This window comes from Copadichromis virginalis, linkage group LG6 (genome assembly GCF_057382275.1).
Source record: "Copadichromis virginalis isolate Kocher_CV1m ecotype Utaka linkage group LG6, C_Virginalis_male_GT1.1, whole genome shotgun sequence".
In the NCBI taxonomy this organism is placed as follows: domain Eukaryota; kingdom Metazoa; phylum Chordata; class Actinopteri; order Cichliformes; family Cichlidae; genus Copadichromis; species Copadichromis virginalis.
The window spans coordinates 1,883,405-1,904,949 of record NC_140623.1 but is presented as its reverse complement, the minus strand read 5'-3'; the positions used below and the strand labels follow the sequence as shown (position 1 = coordinate 1,904,949).

Below are 21,545 nucleotides of genomic sequence, written 5' to 3'. Positions count from 1 at the left end.
TACAAATAATAAAACATTTTAACTGTCAGATAATTTCAAATGCAACAAACATCAGTATCATTATTTCATATTCTGTATAGTTTTTCATATTTATATCCTGTTCATAGCCTGTACATAGCTTGTACTCACTACAGCCTGTACATACTTATAGTTATAGAATATTCACAACATACTTCATACCGTGTACATTATAACATACCATAATAGACCAATTTCTGTAATATACTTACATATCTATATTATTGCTATTATATATTGTAATATATCTATATCACTAAAGCACTTCTGGATGGATGCAAACTGCATTTCGTTGCCCTGTGCATGTGCAATGACAATAAAGTTGAATTCTAATTCTAATTCTAAACACGAGCCCCACCCCACCCCCCACCCCCATCCCTATGTGATTGTGGAATATATATGCAGATGATGTTGTTTTGGTCCTGTCAAATCCTGAGCGATCTGTTCCTGTACTATTAGATCTGGTGAGGTTGTTTGTTATACAATTAACTGGTAGAAGAGTGAGTTTGTGGCTTTAACTGCAAACCTGGATGTTGATTTCTTGAAAACTTTGCTTTTTAAAATTACAGACAATAATAATTAAATGCACTTAAGAACAGGACGCAGCAACACTACATATGAGCGGGTGGAGGGAGGTTTGGGGTCTTCACTCACCCCCATTCTGTTAACCGTCTGGGCAGGGGGACTGGGAGGAGGTGCTGGCCGTCAGATTGGGGTCTGAGATGCGGGGCCTCCCTGCTTTTTGCGGTTTGCTTTCCTCCATTCCAGAGAGAAGGGTTACATCTCCTGGGTCCGGTTTGCCCCTCTGAGGGCGGAGGTACCTGGACCTGAGATATAGAGTTAGACTCTTTGTGTCTGTCTCCACGTCGGGTGAGTTTGTGTATATGGGGGTGGGAATGCACCGTCTGTGTCTATATGTCAGCTTGGGTCTTAGACTCCACCTCTCTGGGAACATCTCAGGCTCTCTGAGGTTTGGAGGCCTATCTTCCCTTACTGCACTCCCTGCCAGTGGCTGATGCCCTCAGACATTGGTGTGTTGGTGGTTCTTGGTGTCTGGTGCTGAGCGCCCATGTATGTGCCGACTCACTCCTGGTGGCCAATTGGCAGGGCCTGGCGCCCGTGGCCCGGCTGGGCCCCTTCCAGGAGGTGGGGTGCACTCAGGCCTCTAGCCTCTGGGCCTGAGGCCCAATTCTCTCTGGCAATTGGGCAGATCCCGCAGGCACGCCACTGCAACTCCCTCTGGCCTCTGCTCTGTGGCTGCTGGGTGATCTCTCATTTAGGGCTCTCCTCAGCTCTTCCCAGGAGGGTGGCACGGTTGCCCCCCTGGTGGTCCTCCTTGGGTCCTCGTATTCTGGGGCCTCTGGATGTCTGGGGCCTGGATCTCCTCCATACATGCTTCATGCCCTGGGGGACGGGGCTATGGCTCCCCACACTCCCTAGCAGATCGTTACATGGAGAAACCTTTTGAATACAAGCATGCTGATCCACACAGGTGTGCACACAGGCGGACACACGGGTTTTCACAGACACAAACCTTTCTTGGCTGCTACCTCAAAGCACATTGTGCGCTGTCGATCTTGCGTACCTTTCTTCTCCCCTCTATTTTTCTTTCTCCCCCTCTCTTTCTTTCATTCTTTCTCCCTGTCTTATCACCCAGTCATGTCTGTCCTGTCTGTTACAACCGGAAATCAAATCAAATAAATACATATTTATAATTTAAAAAGAAAGAAGGAAAGAAAATTACAGACAGACTTAAATACCTTGGTGTTCTTTTGCCCAATGATCCTAAATTGATCTTTAAGTTGAATTATCTTGAACAAGTTGAAAAAACTGTAAAAGGACATTGAGAAATGGAGGGCTCTCCCTGTTTGCATGATGAGTCGCATAAATGCAATCAAAATGGTTTCTCTCCCTAAATTCTTATGTCTGTTTTTAAACGTACCTATCTTTTTGAATAAGCAATTTTTCAAATGATCGAGTCAGTAGTATTACCATTTGTTTGGGGCTATAAAAATCATAGGATATCAAAAGTTCATCTATCTAAGTCTAAACTTGAGGGTGGATTTAGTCTGCCATGTTTTTAGTTTTATTATTGGGCTGCAAATGCTAGAACTCTTGCTTAGTGTCAGGAAGGGTACAAAAAGGTCATGTCTGCAAATTAATTGATATATATTTAACTAACTTAATTTTTACCTTTCTTTGTTTATTATCACTGTTCTGTTTATTATCATATAAACAGTACAGTGATTACATACATTATATACAGTGATATATATATATAAAAAAATACATATATATATATATATATATATATGTGTGTCCAGAAGAGCGCATTCCGCGGTTTGTCGCTTACTTTTCCCCAGTGCCTTCAAGTCAGATGCGGTAGACAGGGTGACGGTCACGTGACCCACCTCAACATAAACAGATGTCACATGATTTTCGGGTTGTTTTCCAACATGGCGGGCAGCTCTCCTGTTTATCCTCAGCGTGGTTTTAAGTTTTCCTCTCGGCGAGAAGAAAACAGACGTTCCAACCTGCGGATACGAGGTTAGCTACTTTATGTCGCGCTTTTGTATTTTATTTACATGTGTTAGGGTTAAGGTACATGTCAAAAAGCTCAGTGGAGCTGTTAGCGCTACTTTCTGTTTCACTCACATGACTGTGCTCACATACATTGAAGTGCTGGGCCCTGTTTCAGGAAGCCGGTTTAGAAAACTCAGAGTGAAAAACGATACGCAGGGTTGAGTAATCCCGAACTGTCCAACTCGGAATATTCGGTTTCAGAAAGGCTGATAACAATTAGTTCAATCAACGCGGAGTTGCTTTAACCCCAAGTGAAGCGCGCGGACGAGGATACATAAAGCCCTGATAAGCGGAGCACAGATTAAGCGAGTCACCATGGAGACGGAGGGAAAGAAGGCGTGATCAATGTATTTTACAGCGCTTGAGGCCGAAATTCTGATGGCAGCATATGCCGATAACATGCAAATTCCGCGGAAAAAAGTAACACAGCCACAGCTGCGAAAGACAGGGAGCATGCATGGCAAAACATAGCCGACAGAGTCAATGCGTGAGTGTTAATATAAACATTGATCTAGGGATTTCCACCCATTTAACACGTTATTTTATCATATGTTATTTTATTTGTTATTTTATACATTTTATTTTGTGATGTGATTTGAGCGCAGGTGCAACCCAACAGGCCCCAAACGTTCCTGGCAGCAAGTAAAAATGAAATATAAAAATATAGTCCAAACAGGTAAGGTGTAATTGTATTATGAGCCATAGTGCTTGGTCTGTTTGTCCGATGTAAATCAATTGCAGTTAGAGGCTACATTAATTTTCTTTCTGTAAGCACTTATTGAAATTATCTGAGCACATTACAAGTACATATTTGCTTACTCTGTATGCTCAAATGTGGCCCGTTATAGCCAACAGAAAAAAAGCGGAGGCCCGAAAAACAGGTGGGGGTCCTCCACCACCACCACTCACAGAGGCTGAGCAGTTGGCCCTCAGCCAAAACAGTGGGCGCCCTGTGGCCGAAGGCATCTCTGCGGGGACATCCTCTGAGTCAATAACCCCGCAAGACACAAGTGCCTACATAAGAGGTAAATTCAAAATAATACATGATGTGCATACATCCTTTCTTCACAGTCACCTTTGCAGTGCTACTCATTCATTTGATAAACTCTTTACCATAATGAATTATTTTGTAGTGAAGTTATTTTCCTACTGATTTTGCCTTCCCTCAGTCTTGGTTGTCTTTGAGAGCATAATGACAATGAAGTGTAAGGTGATTGGTATGTTTGTTAATTGCCATTTGGTCCCTTGTAAGTTATAAGTGACCTGTATAAACCTCATATTCTATCAGTTGATGGTGGTGGTGTACTGCATCTGGTGCAGCCTCCTGTTGAGCCAGACCAACATGCAGTTGTGAGTAATACTCCACAGATTATATGAGTTTACAGTAGAACAGCAATGTTGTTTATTTCTTTACTACAGGAAAATAATGAAGAAACATTGACAGCTGTTACAGAGGAGGAAGCAACAGAGACACTCTATGAGGTTTACATCTTTTAATACTTTGTGTACAGGAAACACAGGTGACCAATAAAGCCAGTTGAACAAAAAATCTGTTTATTCTTCTTTCAACATGTTGAGGTGATGGGTCAAAAGAAATGATTGTGACATATGGTGTCTCTGACTGCTCTTCCATCTTGTATGTCCGTGGGAGGGTCAGGATGTTCATGGTTTGGATCACTGCTGATGTTTGGTTCAGAAGGACAGTGTTCTCCTCTAATTGTGGCAATGTTGTGAAGAATCACACATGCCACAATAATGTCACATGCCCTTTCTGGGGTGACCCTGAGTCTTTGCAGGCACTGGAACCGGGCCTTAAGCATTCCGATAGTCATTTCAATTCTGGCTCTTGTCCTGCAATTAGCCAGATTATATCGCTGCTGTGGGCCCGGTTCAGGGTCAGGGTAAGGGGTAAGCAAATAGGGTAAACATGGATACCCCCTATCACCAAGCAAGTAGCCAGTGAACTCTCCTAAGACAGAAGGATACACTTCAGTTCAAATGTCCCTGAAGCAATTGGTCTTTATATATTTTACAGTATTCTCAACTCACCATGTCCAAATTTTGTGCTCAGTGTACATTCACGGAATATTTGTGAGTCATGGACAGAGCCTGGCCACTTGGCTTCCACATTTGTGATAATGTTGGCAGCATCACATATGATCTTCACAGTGCAGAGAACACAAATTAGCATCCATTACTATAATGAAATAATTTGTTAGTTTGAAATGCTACAGGGAACTATGTACCTGTACATTAATGCTGTGGAAAGACTTCCTGTTCACATAGTCTCCTTCATTTACTAAAGGAGCAATGACTGGAATGTGAGTGCCATCTATACAGCCAATCACGCCTGGGAACCCTGAAAATAAATGTAAAATTTAAGTAGTAGTCCAAGTATCACCACACCATAAATTAAGTTTTGGTCATCCTGATACCTGCAATTTTGTGGAATCCCTCTTTGATGAATCTTGTGGGTCTATGACCGGGGAACACCACAGACGAGTACAGGAGACGTTTCAGTGCAACTGTAACATTCCTGACTGCCCGACAGACGGTAGCCTTGGAAACGTGCTCAGCATCACCAATATTATACAGAAAGCTCCCGTTTGCAAAAAAACGAAGTGCAATACAAATAATATGTACAGAACTGAGAGCATGTCCGCGATGTGTCACATGCGTAATATATGGCCTGAGGATGTTATCCAAATAACTTATAGATTGTGCTGAGAAACGGTAACGTTCGCACAGGAAATCATCAGGTAATGATAAGATGTCCAGACGCGCTCGAATCACTCTCTCCCGGCGGAGAGCTCTGCGGAGAATTTGGGCTTCGATATCTACCGGCTCTTCAAGGAAGGGACACGCCATGTCTGAGACTTCCTACTGTCAGGTTTCCGACAAAGGGGCGGAGACAGTCAGGGTTAGTTGTAGTAAACCTGCTAGGGGGCAGGTTAGCTTCACGGCGTGTGTCGTCATAGTGACTCACTCAGGCTGCAGCTGAACTCGCTTTGTGAAACCGAAAACCCAGAGTTTTCGTTAACTCAGGGTATACTTACTCAGTTTTTCCACTAAACCGGCTTCCTGAAACAGGGCCCTGGTGTTGTGCCAAAAAAGTGCCCGCCTGCCAAAAACTGATTTCCAATGTCTACCTGTGTTTTTATGTGTAATATCTTTACCTATGTTGGCAAATAGACTTCGGTCAACAGGCTTTACAAAGGGGCTAGATATAACATTTTAAAGTTACATCTTTTTCAACTCTGTCTTATTGCACTTACATTACAACCAATTCCATCATTTTTTTCCACTTAAAATATGTTTACAGAACTATTGTTAGATGTCTTTCAATATCTGCTGTCCTCTTGGCCAGATTCTTCTTTAAAACACGTTTTTAATGTCAACAAGCTTCTTTTAACTGCATAAATAAAGGATATATAAAAGTCACTGCCAAAAACTGATTGCAGCTTCTACTTTGTTACAGGAATGTTGTTTGTGGCTCAAGATGACTTGTATCATTCATGAGGGATACATTTGATATAGGTTTCACATATTATAGACTAACAAGTTATGTATAGCAGTTTAAATGCGAGCAATCCTTTTTTGGTAAATACCAGAAATCAGTTTTTGGCAGACGATCACTTTTTGGAGTGAATATTTGTCGACATTATGACTCTTCCGACAGAGCAGTACAGCTGTATTCATAGAGTGTGTGTCTGTGTGCAGTCATGTCATGCCACCAAGCCGGGCATGTTGAATGTCCACCTGGTCCCGCACACACATGATGACGTTGGCTGGCTCAAGACTGTGGACCAGTACTACTATGGAGGTCAGTGTGACACATACAGAAAAAACACTGTGAAGCTATTAGCCAACCTCCTGCTCTGTGTTTACTCTCACACTCGCACAAGAGACCAAGGAAGACAACAGAGGGGCAGCTGTGCCACTGTCCCAGAAAGAGCTGAGGAGAGTCCCAGATGAGGGCTCACTCAGCAGCTGCGGAGCAGAAGCCAGGGGGAGTTGCAGTGACGCGCCCGGGAGCTCCGCCGGCAGCCAGCTGCGCCAGAGTGACCGAGCCCCAGGCCGAGAGGCCGAGGGCACCCCACCCCCGAAGTGGCCCGAGCTACTGTTGAAATGTATCAGAAGACGATATTAAAACACCTTTGTTTCATTTTATACTCTGTCGTGTATTTCACGCTGCCTCATAATGTACTGTTTACTGCAACAGTTTACTTCTTCATTGCTTTAGAGTTTTATGCTTTTAGTGCAATTGATTGTCGAGCTTGCTTATTTTAATGTCACATGTTGTTTATAGTAAGTTGTAAGGCCAGGTGTTGTGCAGGTGACCATCATCTGGTGGTGGTCAGAGGGCCCGGTGGCGCCAGTGTCCGGCAGCCTCGCCTCTGTCAGTGTGCCCCAGGGTGGCTGTGGCTACAATGTAGCTGCCATCGCCAGTGTGTGAATGTGTGTGTGAATGGGTGAATGACTGAATGTAGTGTGAAGCGCTTTGGGGTCCTTAGGGACTAGAAAAGCGCTATACAAATGCAGGCCATTTACCATTATTTACCATCTGATATTGATTTCCAGTCTGGGTTAATATGTAAGCAGAACTCATCTGCACTGAGGGTGGTTTGTTTGGGCATATGCATGAATGCAGATGAGCACATATACTTTCTTGCTGTTAAGATACGTTAGTGCAAATAAATATTTTTCAAACTGTGACACACAGCAACTAAATTCTGACCACTTCTTGAAGCATTGACTGTGTTACAAAATAACGTCTCTTTTGTCCTAAATCTGTGCACATTTGTGTGCGTAGATCGTAATGACATCCAGCACGCTGGTCAGTACATCCTGGACTCAGTTGTGGATCAGTTGTTGAAGAATCAAGACAGGAGGTTCATCTATGTGGAGACGGCCTTTTTCTACCGCTGGTGGAAGAGTCAGAGCTCCAGCGTGCAGCAGACAGTCAAACAGCTGGTTAATGAAGGTAAATACCCATTCAGTACTATACAGCTGCGTTAAGTGTTTCAGTGCATCCTTACCAAAAGCTGCTCCTCCCGCAGGCCGTCTGGAATTTGTGAATGGTGGTTGGTGTATGAGCGACGAGGCTGCCACACACTACAGCGCCGTCATTGACCAGATGACCATTGGTCTGAGGTTCCTTAATGAGACTTTTGGAGCCTTTGGCCGTCCCCGCGTCACCTGGCACATCGACCCCTTTGGCCACGCCCGGGAACACGCCTCCATGTTTGCACAGGTAGCATAGCTCTTTATGTTTATTCTTCGAGTTTTGCACGAGTCACACTTCAGAATTGCTCAGCTCATTCACTGTCACACTTTCAAACGTTGGCCATGTTTAATATCAGCAGTATAGGGCAGAATAGAAGGATGAGCATAATTGGTCACCTTAAGGAAGGCCTGATTTCTAGTGAGACTTAAAATGGGAGAATTTATCAGTTAAAGAAGAGAGTTGAGGCTAATTAGAGTTAGAAGGTTGCACTCACGTCGAGAAAGACTCTCCGTTTTCTCATTACAAATTTTTGGCTGTATCGTCATCAGATTTGCTGCTCTGCAATGAATCAAATGGGCTTATTTCCAGAATGCTGCATTATTACATGAAGGCACAATTTAGTTCACTGGCTTTCCATTTGAATTTCCTTTAACCATTAACTTTCTGTCTTTTGCTGCAGATGGGATTCGATGGCTTCTTCTTTGGTCGTCTAGACTATCAAGACCGGGCTCGCAGGATGAGGAATAAGGAGCAGGAGCTTCTATGGAGAGCCTCCGACAGCCTCACTCCTCCAATGGCTGACCTCTTTACTGGTATGCAAAGTTTCTTTCTTCATCCCTTTATGTTAATGACTTCTGGACTCAGCAACAGGACGGTGTCACATTATTTTTTAACCGTTTGCCCCCGTTAACCAACAGGGATCCTTCCTAATGGCTACAACCCTCCTGAGGGCTTCTGCTGGGACCAGCTCTGCAGTGACCCACCTATCAGAGACGATCCTGATCTTGAAGACTATAATGTTGATGATGTGGTGGGACGCTTCCTCGTCATCGCCAACAGTCAGGTTGGACACAACTCCACACTGGCGCACAGAGACACTGATTTATCAGTCACGTGGTGTTCTTAACACCGCATGTTTAACTAACACTATGAAAAAAATGCTCATGTTAAATCAAAAGACATCAAACAACGCTTTCTGATTTAGAAAAAGAGGAAGCAGAAGGGATGCTGTGCTTTTTATCCCAGCCCATATACAGCTGTGACTAGCTAACATGACATGTAAAATTTCAGTAGGAACCTCTTGTTTCAAGTAATGTCAGCATATCTTCATGCAGGTCCCCATAAATCTTTTCTCAACCTGTCTGGTTTTATTTTATGAACCTGTCATGATCATAATAATAAAGACATCTACAGATAGTGTAATGCAATGTCCTCCTTTAATAATCCACATTCACCACTTTAGCCATCATATAAATGTGCTTTGAATAGTGTGAGGTGTGTGTGATTGAAGAGATGTGTGAATTGTTTAATTTCACTCTTCCCTTTTCTTCCTTTTTGTTTAGTTTAATCTGTTAAGCATTATTTCCTCTTCCTTTTTTAGTCTACGGTCTATAAGACCAACCACATCATCATGACCATGGGCTCAGACTTTCAATATGAGAATGCCAACCTGTGGTACAAGAACCTGGACAAGCTGATCCACTATGTAAATGCCCGGCAGGCAAATGGCAGCAAAGTCAACGTGCTCTACTCTACACCGTCCTGTTACCTGCAGGAGCTGCACCGAGCAAACCTCACCTGGTACTGTGAACTTTAAAGGGGCAGGATAATGTTTTCTTGTTCTAGCAGCACTGTTGGTGTTAAACTCTATTGTAAAAAGTGTCGTCTTGTGCATTTTAATGTCAGCTAAATCCATTGGTTTTCTATCCAGGCCATTGAAGACAGATGATTTCTTCCCCTATGCAGACGACGCTCATGATTTCTGGACTGGCTACTTTACAAGCAGACCAGCGCTGAAGCGATATGAGAGGATCAGCAACAGCAACCTGCAGGTACTCTGAGATTTACTTTGTGCGGGGCGATTTTACAGTGTGCTCGGCATTACACTTTGTGTCGACGACATCACAACATTCAAACTTCTGCTTTTCTAGAATTACCTCTGTAACTGTAAGTCCTGTCCCACAACTTTAGAGCTTTCAGAAAAATTTAATTGTTTTAGTGTAGATGGTAGTTAGCATGCTAACATTCAAACTTTAAGAATGTTAGCATGACATATGCTAGATAAGTATAACATTGTCACATTACACTAACAAGCTTTAAATTTTGTTCTGTGAAAACAAAGTTTATCTAACTCTTAACATGAACTGTAAGCAAATAAATGCTAATATATAGCATGAAGCACACTGTTAGCTGGCACTTAATAAAGCTATCACTGGTATCCTGCGTCTATAGAACTACCTTAAGATGTGGAAATATAGGTTTAATGGTGGAAAATTTATACCTGTGTGACTTTTTAAATTGTGTTTACATGTTTTTCCCTCTTAATAGACTTGTAACCAGCTGGAGGTATTTGGTGGTCCAGCTTCCAGGAAAAGGACCCTTTGGGGAAGGTGAAAGCCAGACCATGAGTAAGATTTGATTGAATCTTTTTTGTGTCTCCTTAGTGGGTTCTGCATAGGCATACTGTAGGTACTCTGGCTTCCTGCCACAGTCTAAAGATTTACGTATTAGGTTAACATGTAATAGCATGACCATAAATGGTTGACTGTCTTCAAGTGCTACTCCTGTGATGGACCTGTCCAGGATGTAGGAGAGCTGGGATGGGCTCCAGCCTCCCCACAACAGTGAATTGGTGAACCGGTAGAGAATATGGATACCCTTTAAAAGTTGTATTTGTGTTACTAAGACCAATTGGATGTCAGACAAGAGATTGAGTGACGGCTGCTTTCATTGGTAGAGAAAGCCATGGCTGTGGCTCAGCACCATGACGCTGTGTCGGGCACAGAAAAGCAACACGTAGCAAATGACTACGCCAGGAAGCTTGCTAACGGCTGGCAACACTGTCGGGTACTCCAGGCTTCACAGTACATTATCTTACCCAACAGAAGTTACTTGTGCTAAATTTGTCATTTTCTGTACAGGAAAATATATTATCATGTCTTTAGCAGAAAGTGTTCTTCAGTCCAAACTTTCTTGCACAGGTTTCTTGTCTAACTGTTGTCTCTCTTTCAGGTTTTAGTCAGTAACAGTCTGGCTGCTCTCAGCGGCTTGTCTGCTGAGCGAATCTACTGTGATAACCTCAACGGCCTTCATGATGTGATGTTCTTCTACTTCCCTGGCCGCTGTGTCTGTTGTAGCGTCCTGATGACACTCAGTTTGTGCTCCAGTGGATGATGAGAGTCAAACCTTCAATACTCACCCGTGAGCATTTGTTTACAGTACACATCAACTTTAAATGTCCCCCTTTACTGGTGTAAATCTCACAGTCTAAGAAGGCTAACCTGCCATAACCTCCCAGGTGAACCTAATGTGATGGTCCACCCAGTTAATGTGATCAGTGAAACCTGCGGTCAGCTGAAACGGAAGAAGTCACTTGGATGAGTGACGAAATGTTTCTCCCACTGAAAACTCTACGTCCAGATGAACAGAATTAATTTTTAAAAGTTCCTTACCTGGATGACTGACGATACATCAAGACATTTGAACAGCAAGTGGGTAGAGTCACAGCTGCGTGCCCGAGTCACTATCCTGTCTGAAAGTGAGCATTTAAAATCTGAAGGTTTGGCTCATAAGTCTTAATTGTACATGTACTGATCCTGTCATTTAAACCATGTTTAACAACCATCCACCGGTAACATAATAAAAAAACCCACAATATGTCATCTTAAATGTAATTCTGAACACTCTGACCCTCTGAGATTTATCCTCGGAACAAACAGTGTATTCAAGGTGTACAGCCTAAAAAACCTGGGCTACAGTTATTGTAAATACATTCTGTGTAATTACAGATAAGACTGAATGCTCACGCTGCCTTTCTCTCGCTTGTCTTTTTGTCTGTCATTCAGTTCTCAATGTGTACAACCCTCTCGCTCGGCCCGTCACTTGGCCCGTCAGGCTGCCGGTCAATGGAACAGCGTACAGCGTGTCAGATGCTAGTGGCAAAGCGGTGGACTGCCAGGTCAGTATGTGTGCCAGCAGCAAGTATGAGAGAGCAGGCAGCCTTCTGGAGCCTACATCTTCAGACCCAACTCTTCCACACCTTTCGTCATCAGCCGGACGGCCAAGACGGAGATCATTAAGGTAGAGATGTTTGCTCGTATCCAGACGTAGATTCCTCATAGCAAAGCTTTGTTTTTATACTGTTATTCAGTTTACTTCTAAATTATAGGCTGCTGTCATTTTATATGTGTGGGTGTCAGAATGAACATGCCAACATGTTTTACCTCCCTGTTTAGAGGCTAATATGCAGCGTCTAATTTTGTACTGCAATGCTCTCATCCTCAGACGTCAGTGGTGCAGGAGGTGAGGCAGTGGTTTGCTCCCTGGGTGTCTCAGGTGGTTCGTCTCTATGCAAACAGCAGAGCTCTGGAGCTCGAGTGGACTGTGGGACCTGTGCCGATAGAGTGAGTTTAACACGTGCACACTACATATGTAATGGAGATGTTTTTAGAGATAAGTGGTTGTTGAAATTTCTGTTCTCTTCAACCTTTCTAAAAGCTCAGTGCCTTAATGTCAACTGATCTTTCAGGGGAGAAAAACCTCATATGGGGCAATATTGTAGCAGAGCTTTGCCCTTCTAAATATTTCCTCATATCATAGCAAGTGATTGGCTTAGATCGCCGTTATCTTTTTCCCCATGTCAGATTATAAATTCATGGAAAGAGGGGATTTTAGACCATAAGATTCCATGCACACCCACTGGGGAATAGATTTAGCTCATAATTTCAGGTCTATTTTAGCCATTTATTTATTTTTTTATTTGTGAGCGAGAGAAATAAATTCAAGGAAAAGTGAGGAATCTTGGCCAAAATGCTCCCCACACCACCCACCTTTAACCCACGTCACACTTGCTGTCTTGACCTTTCAGTGACAGCCTGGGGAAGGAGGTGATCACTCGTCTGGACACCAGCATCAAAACCTCTGAATATTTCTACACTGATTCCAACGGCAGAGAAGTTCTGCAGAGGAAGTAAGAGTTTGCTTTTTGTTTTTTGATGATGGAAAATGCATTTTAACCTTTTAAAGTTGTTGCAGTTGTTTTGGATGGTATTTTACAGATTATATACAAAGTAAGACAGCTGTACAGTTATGTGATAGTTTTACATTAAAAGAATCCAATTCTGTACACTTAGTGTGTGTGTGTCCCGTCCCCCCCAAACAGGAAAGACTTCTGGCCCACCTGGAACCTGAAACAGTCAGAGCCCATTGCTGGAAACTACTACCCAATCAACTCTCGTGCTTATATCAAGGTTTGTGTGTTTGTTAGCTTCCATTTGGAGAGACAAGCAACAAAGAGCATTCACTGTCAGTTCATTGAATTATCACAAGTGATGTTTTCCTTTCACTTGTGTGTCTTCAGGATGATGTGGACCAACTCACTGTGGTAACGGATCGCTCTCAGGGTGGAGGCAGCATCCAGAATGGTTCACTGGAGATCATGGTGAGGCAAAAAGTCGTAGCTCATCACCATTAGCATGTTGACCCCATCTAAGCTCACTGTGGTAACGGATCGCTCTCAGGGTGGAGGCAGCATCCAGAATGGTTCACTGGAGATCATGGTGAGGCAAAAAGTCGTAGCTCATCACCATTAGCATGTTGACCCCATCTAAGCACACACAAGGAGTTCTTATTAAAGTCTCTCTATCCAACCTCCTCACCCTCAGCTCCACCACCGGCTGCTCCACTATGATTTCCGTGGTGTTGGTGAACCTCTCAACGAGATCTCTGGCATCTTCCCAGACGGGCTGGTGGTCCGCGGCCGCCTCCTGCTCACCCTCGATCCCCTGCCGACTGCTGCCGACATGCACCGCCCCCTCGCAGAGGGGATGGTGTTGCAGCCGCTGCTTACGTTTACTGATGGAGATCTGAAGCCAAACACTCAGCTGGAGGTATGTAAATGATAAACGGACTGGTACTTGTATAGTGCCTTTCTACTCATTCACCCAATCACATGCACATTCGTACAGTACTTGTACAAATACTGCATGTATTTTAAAGACATGTTATTAACACACTTCACTAATCGGGTTTCAGAAGTCACGGTGATGTGATCTGTGTTTGAAATATTAGCAGTGCAAGAACCAGCTGGCCTCCATCTTGCAGGTTCCTGTTCAAACACCTTAAACTCCTGTATGTAAGCTTAAGAAAAGCTTTGTACAGTGCTGTGACCTGCACTGTACAAACTGCAGGCTGTTCCTGTGAGAGTCTGCTGCTTGTTTTGAGTCATTGTCTCCAACTGTCTATGCTGCTGGTTATAACCCATTTCTGTCCTGCTGTGTACATATTTGCATTTTTTAGACATGGTTTCACTCGCTCTCAGGGGAACTGAGCTAAGCTGTGTTGCCTTTAGTGGCAACTGCTGCTGACATGTTTTCAGAGCCAGTAATTGGTCGAAATTCATATCAACTTTATGTAGTAATTTTATAGAAAATGTGGTTGGAATACATTAAATAATCTTTTTTTTTTTTTTTTTAAAGGCATGGTTTCTGTGAGTGAGGGGTCTTTGTCTTTTAGTTCTCAGGGCTCCTGGCTGCACTGCCCCCTGCTGTCCACCTGCTGACACTCAGTCAGTGGGATGAAGACTCAGTGCTGCTGAGACTGGAGCATCAGTACCAGAGCTCAGAGAGCAAAGTGAGCTCTCAGGCAGTCACAGTCAACCTGCAGGTCAGACATTCAGAAACAATTTAAACCTTGTTACACTCAAAGCGACCGTACGGTCATCTGTCATTCAGTCGTTTCTCGTTTGCAATGCAGTGGAATGTCGTTTTGCTGTAACTAATCCCATCGTCTTTCCTGTCTGTGCAGAAGCTGTTTTCAACTCTGGAGGTTCTGGGTGTGGCTGAGTTGAACCTGTCGGCCAATCAGTGGAAAGATGAAATGAAACGTTTTGACTGGACTCCTGAGAAAGGTACAGGACACCAGTGTTGTGTCAGTTAGTTCACCACTGCAGTTTTGAACGTCACCCTAGATTCAAAGCTGGATGTGTTCTCCAGTCTGACTCGATTTAAACTTGGCTAAATTTCAATGAATGTCGTCTCCTCGGGCGTTTTTTAATATGGATTCCAACTCAGCTGCTTTGAGCTTTGTGCATTTTGGAGGTCGGTGGTAAAATCTCAGAGACCAGGTATGAACTTCTGTGGAAATCACTTTGGTTCGTTGTCAGATCAAAGTGAAAATAATTTAATAGATTAAATGATGCGTGTTCTGTGCGCTCGTAGCTGCAGTTCCAGCTGTGTGAAAGAAATGTAGCAGCAGCAAAATAAAGTATATAAACATTTACACATTTTCTGCATCACCAACTGAATACATTTATAATCCAGTGACAATGAAGTGCACAGTCTGCGCTTCAGTCAGTGTTCTTTTTTTTTTTTTTTTTAATGTATGGCTTCAATACGAAACTTATTTGCAAACATATACTGCACTTAACATAATTCAGTAATCGGTTATTCTGGCTTTGTAGTACACTGCTCTTCAATCACACTTCCATAGTGAGGATTCCCTGATATTTGCAGATTTTGGCCTTCGTTTACTGTTGTCACAATTTCATTACATTATTTATAATATTTTATATAGTAATATAAAGACTGGCAACATCTGGATTTTTCAACATCTGGCAGGTGACCATGCACTGAAGGAGCGCTGGGCTGATAGAAATCTGCTGATGCCTTTTAAATCTCTGATTGTAGTCATCGACTTAACAGTTTCCCTGCAGGTGCTAATTAAGCCAGCAGGGAGCCATAAAGAGTCATAAACAGATTGATATGCTTCATAATGTAATGTATACTACAAGGTGTTTCTGGAGCTCAACATGTTATTTTGTTCCTTGTGAGGAGACTTGGTTGCTGGTCACTGACCCGTGTCACTGCTGGTGTGTTTAAAGATTAACCAACCAAAAACACTTTGCGTCGTTTGTGGTTGTGCTCACATAATGTGTCTGTTTTCCAGGAGAAAAGCCGCTGCTGAAGACATTTCAAGACCCGTCCACGTGGGAGTGACCTTAAGGCCAATGGAGATCCGAACGTTCCTTCTCAAAGTCAACCTTAGATAGCCAATCACACATGAGATTTTATAGGATGAATTATCGTATATTGACATTCCTGTGGCTTGTTTACATTGCTGGTTTAATAAAGTGAGGATTTTTAGGGGGAAAAAAGATGAATGAGAAGTTGTATTCACGCTGCCTACGACTTAAAATCGGATCACAGCTGTAGCCCGGACTGACCTGGGCAAAAGTCATTTCAGGATGCCTTCAGTCTTTGATACAGAATGTCTGAATAAGATTGAATTTGTTAAAGCTGCCTTTAACATTTTTGAGAACATTTATATTTGTGGGGGTTTTTTGTGCTGTTGCAGTAACAGAATATCGTCTCCCACAAAGTGATATGTGCAATAAAGTATAATCTTTGCATTTCTGCCATGTTGTGTATACTTAGATTTTTCTACTTACCAAGAAGCAGCTAATAATAAAAATCAATCCTCCTTACTGTCCTGCCCTCGTGTTTGTGCCACAAATCTTGTGTATAATCAGTGAAGCAGCATTTAACTTCTGATAATCTGACATTAGAACAGATGTTGTGCTGTTGCTGCTGCAGACCTTTTCCAGTGACAGTTATCTGTGCCTGCTGTCTCCAGCGTGTCTTCAACCACGCAGCGATGTGAAGCCTCGGATGACATCGAGACTTTACGGGACTAATTAGTATTTAGGTAATTGCCTGCCTTTAATTCAGAGGGACTTGTGTGTGCCAACAGTATGATAAAGAACCCGACGTGCTGAAGCGATCCTCACCTGCAGCAACTCCGTCAGCTGCTGCAACAGTAACGATGCTTTCTGCTCTTCCTCTCACTTTACTGTGCTGTGCACAAACATAGTTCTAAATGTTAAGCAGGCAGAAACCCTTTTCACGTACTCCTAGTTTGTGAGAAAATAATTTATTTATGTTTTTTGTTTCTTTTAAACAACAGTCACCTCATGACGTTTTACATGGCAAGGTAAAGATCCTACAGCAATACAGAGAAAACCCCTCTGAGCAGAACCATGCCTGGGGTGGGCAGCCTTTTGCACAGATGGCCTCTTAGCTTTAAATGCCCAGCAGCCACAAGAACAGCATCATTTTGGTCTCCACCAAGTCATTACCAAAATGTTATGCTATGTTCACCAGCTAGTCACCATCTTCACCTTCAGTTGAGTGGGATGCAGGTAAAAGCGCTATTTAAGAGTTTTTAATGTTAAAAAAAATGGTGTATTTAGGTTGTGTTTAGTAAATCTGACCTGTTTGAACTTCTTGCAGGGGAAGGTCTTGAGCTGAGAAGAGTCTGTGATCTGGTTCTTTCTCTTGTTCTGGAACTTTTTCCTCTTGTCTTGCAGGTCAGCAGAGATTCCACCACTGAAGGAGAGAACAAATGAGGAGAAAGATTAACAGGAAACCAGAGAAAAGAGAATAAAAAAATAAACAAGTGGAGATGATAGAAGGAGCAACATGTTCAAGAAACAAAGAACACTGGAAGAACATGGACACAGCTTTTTTTTTCTCTCCAAAGAGAAACTCAGGACTACTTTAAGTAACTAAACTAATTCAGGGTATTTAAGGTTTGGGGTTTTTTCCTACGAGGGCAATCTCAAAAGTAAGGTCACCTATCGTTTTAGAAATATTTACATCATTTTAAAGGTTGAAGAATTATTTATTTTTCTACATAATCACCATTTCACTCGCTGCATTTTTGCAGATGCTGTGGCAGTTTTACAATGCCCATGTCGTACCCGCTTGCTGGCGCCACACAATCACCTTCTGGACAAATATTCTTTCAACTTTAGGAACAGGTGGGAGTCACTGTTGGAGGCGTGGTCCTGCTCCTGAAATTCCGATACATAATCTCCAATAACTGGCTAAAAGAGTTCACTTCCAAATTTTAGGTCGTAGGTCTTGGAAAATTCTTATTATTATTATTAACTTGTAATTTAAATTTTGATTGAAAATGTACCGAAAACCACTACTTTAAGTGAAAGCCAATTTTAAGATAAAAGTAATGGATTTAATAGATAAAACAAATTGAATTTTCTTTGTGGTCTTGAGTCAGTATCATGAGGTTTGAGTGTGCTCTTGTGGCCTCTGGTGTTGCAGCTACAGATTTTCATTCCCAGTGCTCACTTTATTATCCATTCATCAGTGGATTCCCATTCATTTTCTATGGTGGTCCTTTTGACCGGGAACACCACAGATGTAACAAGGTTGATTAAAACATACAAAATTCAATGAAAGCGGTGATCATCACGTTTATATGTTCAAGTGCATAGTGTCCAGGATATCATCATCATCATCATCATCATCATCATCATCGTTTATTGATATAGCACTTTAAAAAATGCGCCAGGCAGACCAAAGTGCTGAACAATACAGAAACAAAGAAAAGCAAAACAGAGTATAAAATAATAAGGAAGGATGTCAGTTTCCCGCCGAGGTAAAAGCCAATCTGGACTTAAAGACCTGCACTGAAGACGCTGGTCTAATATGAAGAGGAAGGTTGTTCCAAAGCATCGGAGCCCAGGATATCATAATACCTTGAGGCAATCACATGTAAAACAATATTTATGAGTGTTTTAAGTTGTAAATCATTCAGATTTGACCCAAACATGACAGGAAGGCTAGCAATCTAGGGAAACAGAACAAAGGAGCACACAGCATTGAGAGTGGATGTGACAAATGACAAGCAGCGACTCGGATAATAAACAAACACCTGGTAATGAGGGAAGGAAGTGGCACAAAATACAAAGCAACAGAGACAAGAGACCATTGAAATAAAATAGGAAATGACAAACACAGAGACACAAACACAAACCTAATGACTAAGCAAATAACTAGCATTTAAAATAAGAGCGTCTAAAGAAAAGACACTGATAAACAAAAGTCCATAAATGCTGTCAGGAAAAGCAGGACTCAACTGCAGGACTTCTTAATCAAATCAAAGACAGTGAGATTATTTACAAGGTGCAATAAAAACAGTTTCATAATGTGACATCCACATTTGTGTTAATCCCACTCTAACGCCCACACCGGCTCGGACAGTCTCGGTCGTTGTGTCCTTGGACAAGACACTTCACCTACCGCCTACTGGTGATGGCCAGAGGGGCCGATGGCGCGATATGGCAGCCTGGCTTCTGTCAGTCTGCCAAAGGGCAGCTGTGGCTACAACTGTAGCTGCCTCCACCAGTGTGTGAATGTGAGAGTGAATGAATAGTGGAATTGTAAAGTGCTTTGAGGGTCTCCAAAAAGCACTATATAAATGCAATCCATTATCATTATTATTAAACTCTCTCTGCAACTTTACCCCCAAATATTTACAAAGAGGTGTCTGTGCTGTCTTCAAAACTGCTTCACAGGTTTCCTGGACAGAAAGGAGAACATCTTCCAAAGAACAAAACGGTCTTTAACTTGTGAAACAGGGTTTCACCAGTGTTTGTCATACAACAATCCGGTGTTGACTGGTAGAAATAGCAGGTCGGATCGGCGAGGACATACGGACAATGACAAATAGAGAACTAGAAATTAATCCTCTCAAAGCCCAGGGACCATGGCATGGTTTTCCAACAATGTTATTGTTCCATCAGCTTTAATATATGATCCTGAAGCCTACATTTCCGGTCTCGCGTTCACTTCTTTTAACACATTAAGAAGATTACAGATAAGCATTGAAGCAATTAATTTGTATTGATAATTTTTAATAATCAAATTATTTGAACATCAATGGCACTGCTTGCTTGAGAGTAATCAGAATCTCTTGCAACATCGCCTCTTCTTAGAAAGCCATCCTTCTAGGTGTCACTTCTGGTTACAGCGTTTATGGGTCTTTGAGTTTAGTTCCTTTTCTGACTCTGAGTTTATTTATATTTCTGGTTCATGATTTCTTGCCTGTCTCACCTTGTGAGGCTCTGTCATGTCCTGTGCATATGTTTAACCACTCATATCTCTGTTAATTCGATATTCACCTGTCGTGGCAGCTCCCCTCTATGTCATGCTTTTTAATCAGGGCTAGTTTTTAGAGGTCTGGACAGTTAACCCCAAGGGACTGTTAATTTAAAAGACGGGAGTAACCTGTAGGTGCTATTTGCACTAAACTAACTGAATACTCAGAGTTATCCTTTTACTGTTTAACAGTGGGTTAAAAAAGTGAATGTCCACAATTTCGACTTTAATTGCAGGAGATTATTTTAAAGCAGTTTTGGAGGAGAAAAGCAAAAGCAGAATCAACAACAACAACAACAACAACAATAATAATAACGATTAGCTTGAGGTTGGAGATGAGCCTGTGTTTTATCTCAGTGTTCCATGTTAAAACCAGTCTAACCACCATATCACCATCTCTCTATTTCTTTTAACACTAATAATTCCATTACATTTTAACATTCAGTCACATATGAAAGGGTTTCACTTCACATTTCATTAAATTCAGATTCATTAGCACACTCACTTTAGCATAATCCCTTTTAATCCAAATACACTTTCCTATTAAAGTTCTGTGTTTCTCAATCACAGTTTACTCAGTACTTTCTTTTTGCTTTTTGCTAAATCATATAGTGTCAAACCCCGCCTCTCATCCTATGACAAAAGGGATATGTTGGAAGAGAATGGATGGATATAGTTTTAAAGTCAGACGTTCAGAGATCAAAGTACCCTGTGTCTGCTCTCATTCCTTTTCTTACACACACACACACACACACACACACACACACACACACACACACACACACACACACACACACACACACACACGAGCATAATTAACTAAAGGTAAAATCACATATAAATCATAATTCTGGGTTTAGCCATTACACACGATTCTTCTCATTCACAATCATGTCAAGATGATAATAGATTGGTGACCCAGTTTTTTGTGTGTGCAGACATGTTCCATCATGTCTACATACAAAAAAAAATCTTGACATTACAACAGACATATTCACTATTTAGACTTCATTTCTCTGTTGACGTATTGATCAGACTTCTCAATCATCCAGGTAAGGAAATCCCAAAAAGTGTCATGGCTGGGGCAGCAGTCGTGTTGTGTATCGAGAAAAGGATCCAAAATGCAGGTACTGGCTGGGGTGCGAGTGAAACAAAGAAACAAACAAGTGATAAAGAGGCAAAAACACAGGAAGAGCAGAGCAGGGAGCAAACAAACCTAAACTGAGGGAAACTAAAGAACTAACCTGAAACCAAACACACTCAGCTCAGTCTCCAGTGTCAGCTGGAGAGATGCGAAATGTGAGTGAGGCATCTTAATATAAAGAACACAAATGAAGTTCTTTAAGAGTAATGAGTTAAGAGTATCTATGAGAGTTAACAGTATCTATCCATCGATACAAAATGCATGTATTTTTTTTTGTCCAAAACTTTCAAAGTAATACTTTTTAGGGTTATAGGAGTGATTTTGATTTGACTTTTTTACATGTTTCCTAGATGGTCCAAGGCTTCCCACTGTGTCAGTGAGCCCCTCTGCTGAGATAGTGGAGGGCAGTTCAGTCACTCTGACCTGTAGCAGTGATGCTAACCCAGCAGCTAACTACACCTTGTACAAGGAGGATGGAAATTTACCGAAAGCATTTGGACAGAACTTCACCGTCACCAAGTTCAGACCTGAACACAGTGGGCATTATTACTGTGAAGCCCAGAACAAGCTGGGACGTCATAACTCCACCTTACAGCAGACCATTGTGCCAGGTAAT

The 21,545-nt window shown here is 42.2% G+C and overlaps 1 pseudogene across 1 annotated transcript; it reads left to right on the top strand.

Annotated features, from left to right (window-relative positions):
* Positions 1–2,506: 2,506 nt before the first annotated feature.
* On the top strand, positions 2,507–16,315 carry LOC146706898 (lysosomal alpha-mannosidase-like; annotated as a pseudogene). The gene is made up of 22 exons (XR_014921002.1): positions 2,507–2,565; positions 6,322–6,424; positions 7,415–7,585; positions 7,662–7,855; positions 8,289–8,421; positions 8,527–8,672; positions 9,210–9,409; positions 9,540–9,660; positions 10,157–10,236; positions 10,566–10,675; positions 10,841–10,999; positions 11,270–11,366; positions 11,674–11,908; positions 12,113–12,231; positions 12,696–12,797; positions 12,990–13,077; positions 13,188–13,268; positions 13,348–13,386; positions 13,492–13,716; positions 14,342–14,491; positions 14,633–14,735; positions 15,773–16,315. The product of XR_014921002.1 is annotated as a lysosomal alpha-mannosidase-like (transcript).
* Positions 16,316–21,545: the final 5,230 nt, after the last annotated feature.